Below are 17,381 nucleotides of genomic sequence, written 5' to 3' on the forward strand. Positions count from 1 at the left end.
GCCCACTGTGCTGGAGCAACTTGTAGCAAGGCCACATGGAGAGTCACTGCGACCATGTGCGGATAAAGAGATGCCCAGAGGGGCCCTGGTGACCTCCTGTCTGAGCTCTGGCCACCTCTGACTGCAGACTACAGCTCCAGGAGAGACCCTAGATCAGCATCATCCAGCTGAATCCAAGAGATAATGAAAACAGTACTCTTGTTTTATGCCATTAAAGTTTAGGGTAGTTGTTACAGAGCAGTAGATGACTAGAATGCCATCTATTCTATGTTTTTCCATATTTATCATGTAACTTTTGTTCTTTTCAGAAAAGACAATGTGTTAATGAATGACTAAGTGTTATTTGCTTTTTATACATTGTTACAGCTTTCCATATAAATGAACCCATAAATCAGAAAAAAAATTATTTGTCATTGGGCATGTTCTAGCTTTAAGATCAAGAGAAATACAGCAACTTTATGCATGGATTAAGAGAATCACTGGAATCAATCAAAAACCTTCAAATTTAGCTAATCAGCCAACAAACTACCTACCAATGTTGGACTTGGTGGAGGATACAAAAGACATCTGACCTGCCCTGTCCTCTAAGGGTCTACCCCTCAGGAGGTGAGACAAGGCATTTGTGCAGTAGGGTGTTGAGAAATGTCTCCATCCGAGTGGGAGAAATTGGACTATGATGATAAATTATGCATATCTCTTATTTGAATGATTTTTAATTACTTCCTTCATTTTGTATCAAAGGAAGGTTTCTGTGCATGTATGCCTGATTACCCTATTAACATGGAACCTCAGGAAATACAACCTAAGAACTCTTATTTGCTAATTAGGCAAGTTCCCTCCCACAATTTACCCACTTCCTTCAATTTAGGATTATTCCTGAGAGTATATTTTTCAAACATATTGTCAGCTTTAATTTGAAATAATCTTAGCAATGGGACCGTTGTAATGAGCTGGCAGGAGGAAGAGCAAAGGTGCTACTTAAAGCAATCGTGTTGGGGTGTGATAGATTTGATACAATAGCGGCTAACAGCCTTAACCTGTGTTGGGTCTTCACAATAATTTCCAAAGTTTCACATTCAATTTATATGAGGGTAATGTATCTGACTGTACGCAGGTAATCCACAGCCAGTGCAGGAAGAAAAGACGAAAAGTGAGGGCCTCAGAACCTATGGGTGGTCGTGTGGAGTTATTTCTCTGTTCTGAAAATGGCTACGTGCAATTTAATGCATTTCTAAAGTTGGTGTCTAGTAAGATGAGTGCTCCAGTACGGTGTTGGGTTTTTCTGTACTAGTCTGAGTGAGTGAATTGTTATCACCTTATTCTAATTCTGCATTTGATGACATCACTTTGGAAGTTTAAAAGCAGCCGTGATGGGAATACGTATGCCACAGAGATGCCAAACGCCACTGTGCAAGGCTCTATTCCTCCCACCCCAGAACAAATTGTTAAACATTCACCAGCAGAACCCTAGTTATACCTCCAAGTTGTCAGATATAAATCAATTTCTGAAGCTTCTCAGAATTGGGACTGGTTTGGAAGGTGAGGCTAGTGCCAAACAGTGAATTCCTGGGAAGGAAAATACATGAAATACATGAGTAGTTGATTTTCAAGATAGTATTTAAATCACTCACACACACACACACACACACACACACACACACTTTTCCTTTTCCGCTTCTGCCAATCTTCATGGGACAAAAAAATGTGGTGTAAAGGATAAATCTGAGTCATTTGTAGGAGAATGGATGCATCTGGAGTCCACAATGTTAATGTTAAGTGAAATCAATCAGACACACAAGCTTAAATATCACATAATTTCTTTTATATGAGAAGCCCAAAGTATATTTAAATTAAAAGCAAAATAGAAAATAGGTAATAGAAAACAAGGAGATAGATCTTTTATAAATTGGAAGGGGACCAAGACATGTTGAGAGGCAGGAGGGAGGGGATGGGAAAGGGACATAAAAAAACTAAGATGTGTTCAGTGCATGTACTACCTCCCCAGGATGAATGTAATCATTACGTACTGCAAATGCAGACTAAAACAAAATTAAAAATTAAAAATAAACCTATAGTTTAATTTTTAAAGTTGAGGCTTCCTGAATTCAAGAGGAAAGAAGAAAATAATGTTCAAAGAGGAAAGAGGGAAGTAATGTTGAGTTAGGAAGTCCAAATCATCAGTGCCTGCATAGGCCAGCCCAAGTGTTCTAGCTGAGACACATCATTCAGTTGACATGCTTGGCCCTTGAGGCCCCAAAGTGAGGAGAATGCCTACCTCGGGAGACTCTAGCACCAGGAAGCATCTCAGGTAGCTTGGTGTGGAGACAGACCCAGTAAGTGTTAACCAAGATAGAAGTTGAAAGGTGCAGAGACGTTACTTGTATCTAGGTGCTAATGTATTTTTGTCATTTTCTTTTATTTAATATCTTTTTAAACTATCATGTGCACCTCAATAAACATTAATGTTTATAAGTCACTATTTTAGAAAAAGCCTATTTATTTAACAGTGAAAACTAACTGTAGAAATTAATGTTCTACTCTGAATCCTCAAATCACTCCTGTGGTAGTCCATGATCGGTAAAGCAAAATGCTCAGTTTGCAAGCTGTCCTAATGCTGGGAAATGAGTGTCTTCAGGGGGATGACCAAGCCCCCATAGCGCAGCATGTGATAGAAAGAACTAAACTGACCTGATATAAAATCTGATATCATCATCTGAGAATATTGTGTGGGAGAGTTAGACTGAAAGAAAATGAAAGATTTGGGAGAACTACAGCTATCTGAGGCTTTCTCCAGACTGGTGATCGAGACCCCGATTTTAGAGATAAGTACCATGTTTAGATTGGTGAACTGTAAAATCAATGATGACCATTGAATAGTTTTCCACCTCCCTTTAATTGATTCCCAATTAACTCTTATATCTATTTCATGATCCTATTTGAATAAACATATGTTGCACTATTGAAATCCACTCATCCCTAGATTCTTCAAATAGAAATCATGGCAGAAGAATAAAATTTTGACCATGAAAATACATACAGTGCGGTAATGAGTGTATAGAAGTGTGCAATTTGAAAACCTTTAGATAAGTTTTCCCATTGAGAACATCAGTCCTTTTTATCAGCTGCATGTTTTCTGAGCAGAGTGTGCCTGGGCTATTACCTCCCGATACATGCCACTTCCCTGCACCTCTGCACTGCTCCCTCTTCTCATTGGCATTTACAGCTCCCAGGTTTGGATCACTTATGGATTTCATTCATGTGTCATTTACCTTTTTTCCAAATAATTAAGCCCAAAATTACATTAGAGATTGCTCAAGCTACTTGCCACTTGGATCCGTTATACATCGTGGCTTCTTCAGTCAGTCACCATCTAGCTCTTGCAACATTCCACAAGTCCCTGAGCTTTAGCAGGGGTCTTTTTGGGCAGCCCATGGAGGACCAGGGTCACTCAGGGAACTGCAGTGAGAAAAACATGCGAGGGCTCATTTTTGTTTCCTTTAAATATTTCAACTTGGGTATTCTTTTTTTTTTTTTCCGGTACCGGGCATTGAACTCAATTTGGATATTCTTCTAGTGTCTTTTTTCTGGATAAATATTATCATCCCCTTCTCCTATAAGAGTGGTCAGTACCACTGGCAACTGGTAAGATAGAAAGTAGTTTAATTAATTTGGCCAAGTCTTAATATACAAGTCATGTACCACTTATGCACTCTGAGAAATGACTGTCAGGCAATTTCATCTGGTGCAAACATCCTAGTTGTTATGGGCCCGATCTAAATATCTCCCCACATTGATTGGACTGTGGGAGCCCTGTACTCATCAGTGGATTCACCTGTGGATGGGTTCATAGCTCCCTGTGCTGTTAGGTGGCCTCTGGTGGGAGGTGGTCACTACTGGGTGACCTGCAATGGTATGTTCGTGTCCCCAGCTCTGGCCTTCCCTCTTTGTTGCCCCGCTGCTATGGGTTGAGCACTTTTCTCCTCTATGCCTCTCTGTTATCCCGAGAGGAGCTGGCACAAGAATACACCATTACAGGTCACTGACCCATGAGGCAAAATAAGCCTCTCCTCTTTAAAGTGTGGGTGTTGGGCATCGTGTCCCGGAGATGGAAAAGTGGCTGAGATGACAGTGTACTTACACAAGCCTGGCTGGTACGGATCCATCCCCGGACTCCGTGCAATCAAGAGACAACGAACGTGAGATCTGCCAGGCTGCTGCACCCTAAAATGGCACATGGTTTTACAGTCAGCTTTTTTTATAAGTAGGATTGCACTCTAAAATAACAGCAAAAAGGATAGTACAGAAAATGCATGAGTCAATAACAATCACTTATTATCATTTTCATGGACTGCTCGCAATGTACGGGCAGTGCAGTGGGGTTGTTTATACCAGGAGCACTGCCTACATGTTAGCAATGCCTTGCCGAATGACATTAGGACAGTTGCCACATCGTCAGATGTTGACTCTTTTCAGTTCCGTTACAATCTTACTGGAGAACTGTTTGGTGTGCTGCCTCTCCTTCACTGGAATGTGGGTATGCGGCATGACTGGATGTAAAGAAATGTGGAAACCATTCCTTACATACTACATCTTTATGAACAGTTCATCTTAAAATGCAGCTACATAACAGTTCTATTATCTCTACTTTTTCCCTTTTTTGGAACTTGTCTACATTTTGATAAATGTGAGAATTTTGGCTGGCTGCTATGTCCCCACTATCTGGAACATTGTCCGATATAGTAGCACTCCGTAAATAGTTGGAAGAATGTTAATAAAATTGGAAGCAAATTTAATAATTTTATCTTTCTCGGATGATAAGAATTGGAATACACATTTCATAAGACAGAAATTGTCTGTATTACCTGGTCAGATCTACTGTTTAGGGAAATGCCTTGGCAACACAGCACATGCTCAATAAATAAGTCTTATTCAGTATTCCTGTACAAACCACTCTCACGAAGGACATCCGCCAGTCTTTGTGTGATTCCGACCAATTACACGGCCAGTTATCAGGATCCCTGTCATCATTTTCTCAAGACATTCTCTTATACAGAGAAGAATGAATAAATGTTATAAGTTTCATGCAGTCTAGCATAAAGTAACTTTAAGAAATATGACTTTCATAAACTCATCTCAGGGCCAGGGATTTAGCTCAGTGATTTTGACGTCTGCCTTGCAAGTGGAAGGCCCCAACTTCAATCCCTGGTACTGAAACAAACAAACAAACAAAAACTCATCTCTCCTTTTCTCGTGGGAATACATACAAATTTGGCTTTAAATTTTATAACACATTTGTATGTTTTTACCCTCAATATAAAATTGATGTGTTATTTGCTACTTTTTTTTTTGCACTTTATTAAATTCTTTTATTGGTACATTGTAGGTATACAACACAATTACATTTCTCATTGGGAATTGTACCTTTACATAATGCATCTTGGTTCTTATTTTTTCCCCGTTCCTAGTCCTCCCTTCACACCCTCCACCCTTCCCTATTTACAAAGACTTTATTTCCATTTTTTCCATTTCTCAGCATTTTTCCTTTCCCTTCTTTCCTTTCCCCTGCCCCTCCCACTACCCCATCCCTTTGGACCTTTTCTTCCTATTTTACATTATCGATTATTCATTCTAATCATTGGTTCATTTTAGGTGTACAATATAATGACATTCATCATTGGAAATGTGCACCTTTACATAGTCTCTCTTGGTTCTTATTGTTCACCCTTGCCCAGCCCTCCCTTCAACCCCTCCAGTCCTCCCTATTTACAAAGATTTTGTTCCTATTTTTCCATTTTCTCATACTAATCCCATTCCCTTCTATCCTTTCCCCTACCCTCCTACTTCCTTCCCCTTTGCCCCTTTTCTTCCTATTTCACATTACCTATTATACATTTAGTCCTTATTTACACTTTTAGTTTCTCACACCAGAGAAATTATTCGGTATTTACACATGTGTGTCCTATTTATTTCACTTAAGAGTATCACCTCAATGTGCATGCACTTAGCTATAAGTGTCTCTAATTTCTCATTTTTTATGGCGGAGTAGTACTCCATTTTAGAAAAAACCCACATTTTCTTTATCCAGTCTCCAGTTGATGGGCATTTGGGCTGTTTCCAAGTTTTAGCTATTACAAACTGTGCTGCTATGAACATGGGTGCACATATATCACTGTGGTATGATTCTTTTACTTCTTTGGGGAAGATCCCCAGCAGTGGAGTAGGGGCATCAAATGGGACTTCCAGTCCTAGTTCTTTGAGGTATCTCCACATTGATTTCCACAGTGCTTGCACCAGTCTACACTCCCACCAAGAATGGAGAAGGGTTCCTCTTTCCCCACAGCCCCGCCAGCATTTATTGGTTGATTTCATGATAGCAGCCATTCTTTCTGGAGTGAAGTGGAATCTCAGTGTTGTTTTCGTTTGCATCTCTTGAATGACCAGTGATGTTGAACATTTTTTCATGTATTTATTTGCTATTTCTACTTCTTTGTCTGAGAAATGTCTGTTCATTACAGATGGTCATTTTCAGATTGGGTCTTTAAATTTGGGAGGTCTGATCTTTTTAAGTTCTTTATAGATTCGAGATAGTAGACCTTTGTCTGAGGAAGAGCAGGTGAAGATTTTTTCCCGCATTGTGGGTTGTCTCTTCACACTGCTGGTGGTTTCTTTGCTGTGCAGAAGCTTTTTAATAAGAAGAGATCCCACTTGTTGATTGTTTGTGCTAGTTCACAGGCAACTGAGGTTTTGTTCATAAAATCTTTTGCTACACCAAAGTCTTCAAGGGTTCTGCCTAACCTCTGTTCCAACTGGTTCGGAGTTTTTATTTCAATATTTAGATCTTTAATCCATTTTGATTTTAATTTAGTGCATGGTGAGAGATACAGGTCTAGTTTTAATCTCTGGCAAGTTGAAACCCAATTTTTCCAGTACCATTTATTAAAGAGGCTATCTTTCCTCCAGTGAGGGTGCTTGGCTCCTTTATCAAAGATGAGATGGCTGAGTGTGTCTGGCATTGTTTCTGCATCTTCTAATCTGTTCCACTGGTCCTCAGGTCTGTTTCTTTGCCAGTACCATGCTGTTTTTATCACAGTAGCTCTGTAGTAGAGTTGCAGGTTGGGGATTGTGATACCCCAAGCCATGTCTCTGTTACCTAGAATTGCTTTTGCTATTCTGGGTCTCTTCTTGTTCCAAATGAATTTTTGGATTGTTTTCTCAAGGTCCATGAAGTATGCTGCTGGGATCTCAATTGGAATTGCATTAAATCTATATAGCAGTTTTGGAAGTATGGCCATTTTCACTATATTAATCCTTCCTACCCAGGAGCAGGGGATGTCTGTCCATTTTCTGATATCATCTTCAATCTCTCTTTTCAGAGTGCCATAGTTTTTAGAGAAGAGGTCTTTAATTTCTTTCATTAGGTTGATTCCTAGGTATTTCCATTTTTTGGATGCTATTGTGAAAGGAATTATTTGCCCTATTTCTCTCTCAGTGAGTCTGTCATTGGTGTAGAGGAAAGCTATTGATTTTTGTGTGTTGACCTTGTAAGCAGCTACTTGACTGAATTTGGTTATTAAGTCTAGAAGACTTTTGGTGGAGTTCTTGGGGTCTTCTATATAGAGTATCATGTCATCTGCAAATGATGACAATTTGACTTCATTTCCTATCTTTATTCCTTTTATTTCTTTCTCTTGTTTAATTGCCGTGGCTAATGTTTCCAGAACTATATTGAACAGGAATGGTGATAGTGGACATCCTTGTCTTGTTCCTGATTTTAGTGTGAAGGATTTCAGTTTTTGACCATTTAGTATGATAGTGGCTGTTGGTTTTTCACAGATGGCTTCTATCAGTTTGCGGTAGAGACCGTCTATTCCAATTTTTTGTAGGGTTTTTATCATAAATGCATGTTGGATTTTGTCAAATGCTTTTTCTGTGTCTATGGAGATAATCATATGGTTTTTGTCCTTGGCTTTATTGATAGAGTGTATTACATTGATTGATTTTCATATATTGAACCATCCCTGCATCCCTGGGATGAATCTCACTTGATCAGGGTGTATGATCTTCTTGATGATCTTCTGCATTCTGTTTGCCAGTATCTTATTAACGATTTTTGCATCTATGTTCATTAGTGAGATTGGTCTGTAGTTCTCCTTTTCGGTTGAGTCTTTCTCTGCTTTGGGGATCAAGGTGATGCTTGCTTCCAGGAATGAATTTGGGAGTATTGCTTCCCTTTCAATTTCATTGAAGAGTTTAAACAATAGTGGCAGCAGTTCCTCTCTAAATGTCTTGTAGAATTCAGCAGTGAAGCCATCAGGGCCCGGACTTTTCTTAGTTGATAAGTTTTTAATTACATTTTCAATTTCATTGGTTGATATTGGGTTGTTCAGAATTTTTAGGTCTTCTTCGTTCAACTTTGGTAATTCATATGTATCTAGGAATCTGTCCATTTCTTCTGTGTTGTCCATCTTATTGGCATATAGGTTCTGGAAGTAGGTATTGATGATCCTCTGGATTTCTGCTGGGTCTGTTGTAATTTCACCCTTTTCATTCCTAATTGCATGGATTTGGGCCTTTTCTTTCCTCTTTCTGACAAGGTTGGCTAAGGGTTTTTCAATTTTGTTGATTCTTTCAAAGACCCAACTCTTGGCTTCATTGATTTTTTGTATTGTTCTCTTAGTCTCCATTGCATTGATTTCTCCTCTGATCTTTATAATTTCCTCCCTTGTATGAGCTCTGGGGTTGTCCTGTTCTTTTTCTAGAAGCTTGAGGTTCAGCATCACGTTGTTTAATTGGGCTCATTCTGTTTTCCTAATATGCATATTCACTGCTATGAATTTCCCTTGTAAGACTGCTTTCATTGTGTTCCATATATTCTGATATGTTGTATTGTCATTGTCATTTAATTGAAGTAACTGTCTGATTTCTTCTTTAATTTTCTCTATGACCCATTGGTTATTCAGAAGTGTGTTGTTCAATTTCCATGTGTTTATGAAATTTTTTGAGTTTCTTTTGCTATGGATCTCCAATTTCATCCCACTATGGTCTAATAATATACAGGGGATAACTTCAATTCCTTTGTGCTTACTTAAATATGTTCTATGCATGAGTATGTTGTCTATTTTTGAGAATGACCCATGTGCAGCTGAGAAGAATGTGTATTCTGATTTTGTGGGGTGGAAGACTCTGTAAATATCTTTTAAGTTCATTTGTTCAAGAGTTCCATTGAGTTCTAGTATTTCATTACTTATTTTTTGTCTAGTTGATCTATTTGTGACAGTGGGGTGTTGAGGTCCCCCACTACAGTTGTATTAGTGCGTATATGACTTTTCATGTCCTTTAGTATTTGTTTTATATAGTTGGGAGCACTAGTGTTTGGTGCATAGATATTTATGATTGTCATCTCTTCCTCTTGAATTCTTCCCTTTACAAGGATTTGTTGTCCTTCTTCATCTCTCTTAATCAGTGTTGCTTTGAAATCTACTTGATCTGCAAAAAGAATAGCTACTCCTGCTTTTTTTCAGGTTCCCGTCACATGCAGTATTGTTTTCCACCCTTTAACTTTCAGTCTATGAGTTTCCTTTTCAATGAAGTGTGTTTCTTGTATGCAGCATATTGTTGAATTTTGCTTCTTGACCATTCTGCCAGTCTATTTCTTTTGATTGGTGAATTGAGACCATTAAAGTTGATGGTTATAACGGAAACATATTGACTTGTCATTGCCATGACTTTTTCTTTTTGTTGGGTTCTCCCCCTTTACATTTAATTTCTTGTCATGCCAGATGGGTTCATTCTGCTTTGCTTCCTGGGGTTGTGATCCTCAATGTCTGTTCCTAGGATATTGTGTAAAATGCTTTGGAGTGCTGGTTTGGTATCCATGAAGTTCCTAAGGTGCTCTTTGTCATGAAAGTATCTTATTTCTCCATCAGTTTTGAAAGATAGTTTTGTAGGGTACATCAATCTGGGTTGGAGGCTGTTTTCCTTTAGGGCTTGGAATATGTCACTCCAAGCTCTTCTTGCCTTGATGGTTTGTGTTAAGAATTCTGCTGTGATTCTGATGGGCTTTCCTTTGTATGTGATTTGTTTCTTTTCTCTGACTGCTTGGAGAACTTTGTTCTTCTGTTGAGTTTCTGGGATCTTAACAATTATATGCCTATGTGTAGATTTTTTTTGATCAAGGCTATTTGGAGTCCTATATGCCTCACTTATCTGTATGTCAAGCTCTTTTCTCCTGCTTGGGAAGTTTTCTGCCATTATTTCTGTGAAGAGATTTTTTTTATGTCATCTGCACTCTCTCCTGTTTCTTCATTGACTCCAATCAATCTTATGTTATTCTTCTTTGCATCATCTAGCAGCTCCTGGATTGATTTCTCATATTCCCCTATAATTTTGAAGCAATTTTTCTTTTTCTGGTCACTAATTGCAATCTTATTTTCTATATCTGAAATTCTGTCCTCACATTGGCTCATTCTGCTGTGTAGACTTTCAATGGAGTGTTTCATGTCCTGGAAATCTATTTGCATCTGTTTTATGGATTCCATTTGTTTCTTATGTTGAGATTCCATCATGTTCCTGAGCTCCTCTCTAGATTTATTAATCATGTCTTGCACTAGGGGCCCAATTTCTCCTGTTATCTGAGAAATTATTTCTGATTTCATTTTTTCCAGATTTCCTTTTGTTGCCAGTTCAGTGGGTCCAGGTGGTTGAGTATCAGAGTGTTCCATCTCACTTCCCTTTGAGGTTGCTGTAGGTGATCTGGAAGTCTGGTTTTGAGACTTATTTATGTGTTTTCTCATTTCAACTGGGGCGGGCGGCTGTTAGCACCTGCACGGATTACCTCCTCTGAGCTTGGTGAGGTGGGACAGGGGCCAAGAGGAGCAGTAGGGATGGTGACCCAAAAGCCCTTTCCTGTGGGCTGGGAGCAGTGGGAGGGATGGTGGCCTGGAAGCCCCTTCCTCTGGGCCAGGAGTGGCAGGACAGAAGGTGGCCCAAATGCCCTTTCCTGTGGGCTGGGAGCACCGGGAGGGATGGTGGCCAGGAAGCCCCTTCCTCTGGACCAGGAGCAGTGGGATGGTGGCTCAGAGCCCCTACCTCTGAGCCAGGAGCAGCCAGACTCAGTACCTTGGTCTGGTGGTCGGGTGTCCTCTGTGTCTTTGTAGTGTGGAACCAGGTGGCTGTACAGAGGAGCGGGGGCGGGGGGGGGTGTCCAGGGGATTGTTGCCGGGGCTCGGGCTGATTCAGTGTGTTCCATGCAACTCAGGACCTTGATAGGGTGTCCGCAGACCTGTCTGTCTGCAGCGGGCTGATTTGGCGTGTTCTGCACGACTCAGGACCTCGGTGGGGCATGCGCAGACCTGCCTGTCTGCAGTGGGCTGCTACTTCTGTAATAATTTCTCCCCAAACCCAAATATTCACTGTGTATAATATTAAGGAAAGATGTTCAGTGTGTCCTGTGATTTCAGTACCTATCATACTATCAGCCCCTCAGCACCAAAGATTGGAAATGACCATTTTATAAAGAGGAGACTAACCTTGTTTAATTAGTCACTTCATTTGTACGATGCAATGCATTCATTTACTATTGAAAACATACAAATCAATGATAAATAAGAAAATGAAAATCACTCACATTTTCAAGTATTCAAAACAGCCACTTTTAAAGTTTTGGGGTGTGTCTGTGTAATTATATGTGATAGTCCCATTTATAGATACAGGATCACATATAATTTTGAAACATGCTTATTCCTCACTTAATTTACAATAAACATTTTCCAGCATTTTATTTATTTATTTATTTATTTTTCCCCATTAAGTTTATTGGTACATTTTCGGTATAAAATACAGTTATATTCATCATTGGGATCTTGTACCATTACATGAGTCTCTTGGTTCTTATTTTTTTTTCCCTCCCCTTGCCCTCCCTTCACCCCCTCCACCCTTCCCTATTTGCAAAGACCTTGTTTCCATTTTTTTCCTCTTCTCATATTTTTTCCTTTCCTTTTTTTTCCCTTCCCCTACCCCTCCCAATTCCCCTGCTCTTTTAGACCTTTTCTACCTGTTACACAATATCAGTTATACATTTTTAAAATTACAATATTAAGATCTAGGAGACATTACCATAGATTTTGCAGAATTTAAAAGGATATAGAAAGCATATTACAAAAATCTTTTTTGAAATAAATTTGACAACTTTTAAGAAGTACCTTGGAAGACAAATTAATGAAACTAACTCTGGAGGAAATATAAAATTTGAATAGCACCTTTTAAAGAAAGTATTTTCCTAGCTTGAAAACCTACCTATATAACATAAGAAACTGCAAAACTCCCAGAAACACATGGAAATTGAACAACACCCTCTTGAACAACCAATGGGTCACAGAGAAAATTAAAGAAGAAATTTGACAGTTTCTACAAGTAAATGATAATGCCAGTACAACATCCAGGAATCCATGGGACACAATGAAAGCAGTTCTATGTGGGAAATTCATAGCAGTGAATGCCCATATTAGGACAACAGAGAGAACTCAGATAGATAACCTAATGAAGCATGTCAAGCTCCTAGAGAAAGAAGAGCATAACAAACCCAAAGCTCGTACAAGAGAAGAAATTATAAAGATCAGAGCAGAAATCAATGCAATGGAGACTAAGAGAATGATACAAAAAATTAATGAATCAAAGAGTTGGTTTTTCAAAAGAATAAATAAAATCAACAAACCTTTATCAATCTTATCAAAAAAGGAAAGAAAAGGCTCAAATCCATGCAATTAAGAATGAAAAGGGTGAAGTCACAACAGACCCAGCAGAAATCCAGAGGGTCATCAATACCTACTTTGAGAACCTATACGCTAATAAAATGAAAAACAAGGAAGAAATGGACACATTCCTAAATACATACAAATTGCCAAAGTTAAATGAAGAAGATAATAGAAATTCTAAACACCCCAATTACAATGAGTGAAATTGAAAATATAATAAAAAATTTACCAACAAAGAAAAGCCCAGGTCTGGATGGCTTCACTACTGAATTCTACAAGACATTTAAAAAAGAACTATCCCCATTACTCTTGAAACTCACCAAGGAAATTGAAAGGGAAGCAAGGCTTCCAAATTCATTTCTGGAAACAAGTGTTACTTTGATTCTAAAACCAGGGAAAGACCCAACCCAAAAAGAGAACTACAGACCAATCTCCCTAATGAACATAGATGCAAAAATCCTCAACAAGATACCGGCAAACAAAATACAGAGTGTCATGAAGAAGATCATACACCCTGACCAAGTCGAATTTATCCCAGGGATGCAAGGATGGTTCAACATTCATAAATCAGTAAATGCAATACACTATATGAACAGAGTCAAGGACAAAAACCATATGGTCATCTCAATAGATGCAGAAAAGGCATTTGACAAAATCCAACACCCATTCATGATAAAGACCCTGCAGAAAATTGGAATAGAAGGTCTTTATCTCAACCTGATTAAGGCTATCTATGAAAAACCAACAACCCACATCATACTAAATGGTCAAAAACTGAAAACTTTCACACTAAAATCAGGAACAAGACAAGGATGCCCACTATCACCATTCCTGTTCAATATAATTCTGGAAACATTACACACAGCAATTAGAAAAGAGAAAGAAATAAAAGGAATAAAGATAGGAAAGGAAGAAGTTAAACTGTCACTATTTGCTGATGATATGATACTTTACATAGAAGACTGACAAAACTCTGCCAAAAGACTTCTAGACTTAATTGACAGATTCAGTAGAGTAGGTGGTTACAAGGTCAACACTCAAAAAACAATAGCCTTCTTGTACACAAATAACAGACTCACTGAGAGAGAAATTAGGGAAACAATTCCTTTTACAATAGCATCCGAAAAAGTGAAATATCTAGTAATCAACCTAATAAAGGAGGCAAAAGACCTCTACACTGAAAACTACAGCACTCTCAAAAAGGAGATCAAGGAGGATACAGGAAAATGGAAAGATATCCCTTGTTCCTGGGTAGGAAGAACCAATATAGTGAAAATGGCCATACTTCCAAAACTACTATATAGATTTAACACAATGCCAATTGAAATTCCAACAATATACTTCACAGAACTAGAGAAAATAATCCAAAAATTCATTTGGAACCAGAAGAGACCTAGAATAACAAAAGCAATTCTAGGCAATAGAGATATGGTGGGGGTATCACAATCCCCAATTTGAAACTATACTACAAAGCTACTGTGATTAAAAACAGCATAGTACTGGCAAAGAAACAGACCCGAGGATCAGCGGATTGGATTAGAAGATGCAGAAACAACTTCAGACATACAAAGCCACCTCATCTTTGACAAAAGAGCCAGCCACCCTCACTGGAGGAAAGATAGCCTATTTAATACATGGTGTTGGAAAAACTGGATTTCAACCTGTCAAAGATTAAAACTAGACCCATACCTATCACCATGCACTAAACTAAGTCAAAGTGGATTAAAGATCTAAATATTAAGACAGAAACACTAAACTTGCTGGAAAATAAGTTAGGTAGAACTCTTGAAGACATTGGCATAGGAAAAGACTTTATGAACAAAACCTCAGTAGCATGGGAACTAGCAGAAAGAATCAACAACTGGGATCTCATCTTATTAAAAAGCTTCTGCGCTAAAAGAGAAACCACCAACAGAGCTAAGAGACAACCTACAATGTGGGAAAAATTTTTAGCCGCTGTACCTTAGACATATATAAATATATAAAGAATATATCTAGAATATATAAAGAACTGAAAAAAATCAGACCCCCAGATTCAAAGACCCAATTCAAAAATGGTCATCTGAAATGAACAGACATTTCTCAGATCAAGAAGTAAAAGCAGCAACTAAATATATGAAAACGTGTTCAATATCATTGGTCATTGGAGAAATGCAGATGAAAGCAACACTGAGATTCCACCTCACCCCACAAAGAATGGCTGCTATCAGGAAATCAACCAATAACAAATATTGGCAGGGGTGTGGGGAATAAGGAACACTTCTCCATTGTTGGTGGGAGTGCAGACTGGTGCAACCACTGTGGCGGTCAATATGGAGATACCTCAAAGAACTAGGACTAGAGGTCCCATTTGACCCAGCTATTCCCCAGCTGGGGATCTTCCCCAAAGAATTAAAAGAATCATACCACAGTGATACATATGCACCCATGTTCATAGCGGCACAGTTTGTAATAGATAAAGTTTGGAAGCAGCCCAAGTGCCCATCAACTGGAAACTGGATAAAGAAAATGTGTTGTTTTTATAAAATGGAGTACTACTCAGCCATAAAGAATGAAAAACTAGAGTCATAACTAAATGGATGCATATCGAGGCCATACTCTTACGTGAAATAAATAGGACACACATGTGTAAATACCAAATAGTTTCTTTAGTGTGAGAAACTGATAGTGTAAACAAGGGTCAAACTGATTAAAATGAATAATTGGTAATTTGAAATAGGAAGAAAAGGTCCAAAGGGGTAAGGGTGGTGGGAGGGGAAGGGGAAAGGAAAGGAGGGAAAGGAAAAATTATGAGAAAAGAAAAAAATGTAAACAAAGTATAAGTAAATAGGGAAGGGTGGAGGAGGTGAAGGGCACACAGGTAATGGAGAAAAAAATAAGAGCCAAGATACATGATGTACAGGTACAAGCACCCAATGATAAATGTAAATGTGTTGTATACCTAAAATGTACCAATAAGAATTTTAAAATAAAGAATGATTTTTATAAATTATCAAATTCTCTTAAAACATATTTTGACATCTTTTATTTCTAAATGCACTGCACTAACTTTAGTACTAGGTGTCATTGTTTTATTCAATCTTTGGTGATGTGGGAGATCAAAAAGTGTCTCATTGCTGTTGTTTTATCTAGTATTTCATGTATTACTGCTGAGGTTCCTGGTCACCTGTTATGGAACCTTATTGTATTATTTCTTTTGTGAATTGCCTGTTCATACTCTTTGCACAGTTTTAAAATTCAGGTGCCTGCCTTTTTATCTTTTACAGTTTGTTTTTAAATTTAAACAGTTACTGCATCACAACAGTGGTTTTACGTGAAAGTCACATACCAGATAGTGCTAAAAATGTTTGACTTGGTAAAATACTGTAAAGCCTTAAATTTGAAGGTTATCTACATTAATAGTATCGACTCTATTTGGAGACTTTTCTACATTGTGCAACACTGTATGTGAATATTCTTTTACTGGAAGACTCAATTTAAGGCACCAGTCTGTGAGAAGATCAAATAGTTCTTAAGAGGTAAATATAGAGGAATTCTATTTTTGTGTTGAAACAAAAAAAGGCTTTCAATGGCTGTGGAATCACTAATTGGTGATAGAGTCTTCTGTGGCAGAAGTGGTATATTTGTAGTGTCAAAAAGTAATTGTAAATGACAGTTATTAGATTGTGTAAGATGGTGTGGAGAACTCAGGCTAATTCTTAATGTGAATGTAACAAAACTTGCCAATGCAATTAGCATCCCTGTGGGCAATCTCAAGAGTAAAGGATTAAATTTTTTGTGCAGTACAAAATACCTTTTTACCTATGAGACAAAATGGTATGGAAACATAGACTTTCCTAGATTAGATTCTCTCTTGTTAGTGAATAGGGAAATAATTTCAATTTCTAGGGCCATTAATTGCCTACCTTTTATGGGTAATAAATTATCTTTAAACTGAACAAATAAATAGGATCCCCGTCAAATCATGTGTTAGCATAAATGCAAGTGCTTAACAAATTGTAATTAGGGCCTCTCATCTGATCTACTTAGATGGCTTTGACAAATAGGAGAACATAAAACTAATTTTCATTTTCAAAGAGAAAAGCAACTTTTTTTGTTAATTATATTGGTACATTTAAGGTATACAATATAATGACATTCATCATTGGAAATCTGCACCTTTACATAATCCATCTTGGTTCTTATTTTTTCCCCATTCCCCTGCCCTCCCTTCAACCCCTCCACCCCTCCCTATCTACAAAGACTTTATTAAAAAGCAACTTTTAATAAAAAATTTGAAGAAGCTAACAACTTTCATGGTTTTTTATATGTAGTGGTAATGTATCACATTAATTTTCTTTAATCACAGTATTTTTAGATAAAAGCTGAGTGATATCACTTGTGTTAATGCTACATTTTTTGTTTTTGTTGAATCCTCATATTCAGGGCAGAAATAGTGATTGGGGGCTGGAGATGTAGCTCTGTGCTCTGTGATGGACTGATTGTCTACCATGCATGAGGCTCTGGGTTTGATCCCCAAAGAGGAGAGGGAGGGAGGGAGGGAGGGGGGCGGAGGGAGAAAGGAAGGAAGAAAGGAGGGAGAGAAAAGTGGTTTGAAGGTGAGTTCACTATCATTCTTGTGTTGCAGCC

Source organism: Heterocephalus glaber, unplaced genomic scaffold (genome assembly GCF_053883595.1).
Source record: "Heterocephalus glaber isolate CG9 unplaced genomic scaffold, H.glaber_assembly_v1.0 deba00001465, whole genome shotgun sequence".
In the NCBI taxonomy this organism is placed as follows: Eukaryota; Metazoa; Chordata; class Mammalia; order Rodentia; family Bathyergidae; genus Heterocephalus; species Heterocephalus glaber.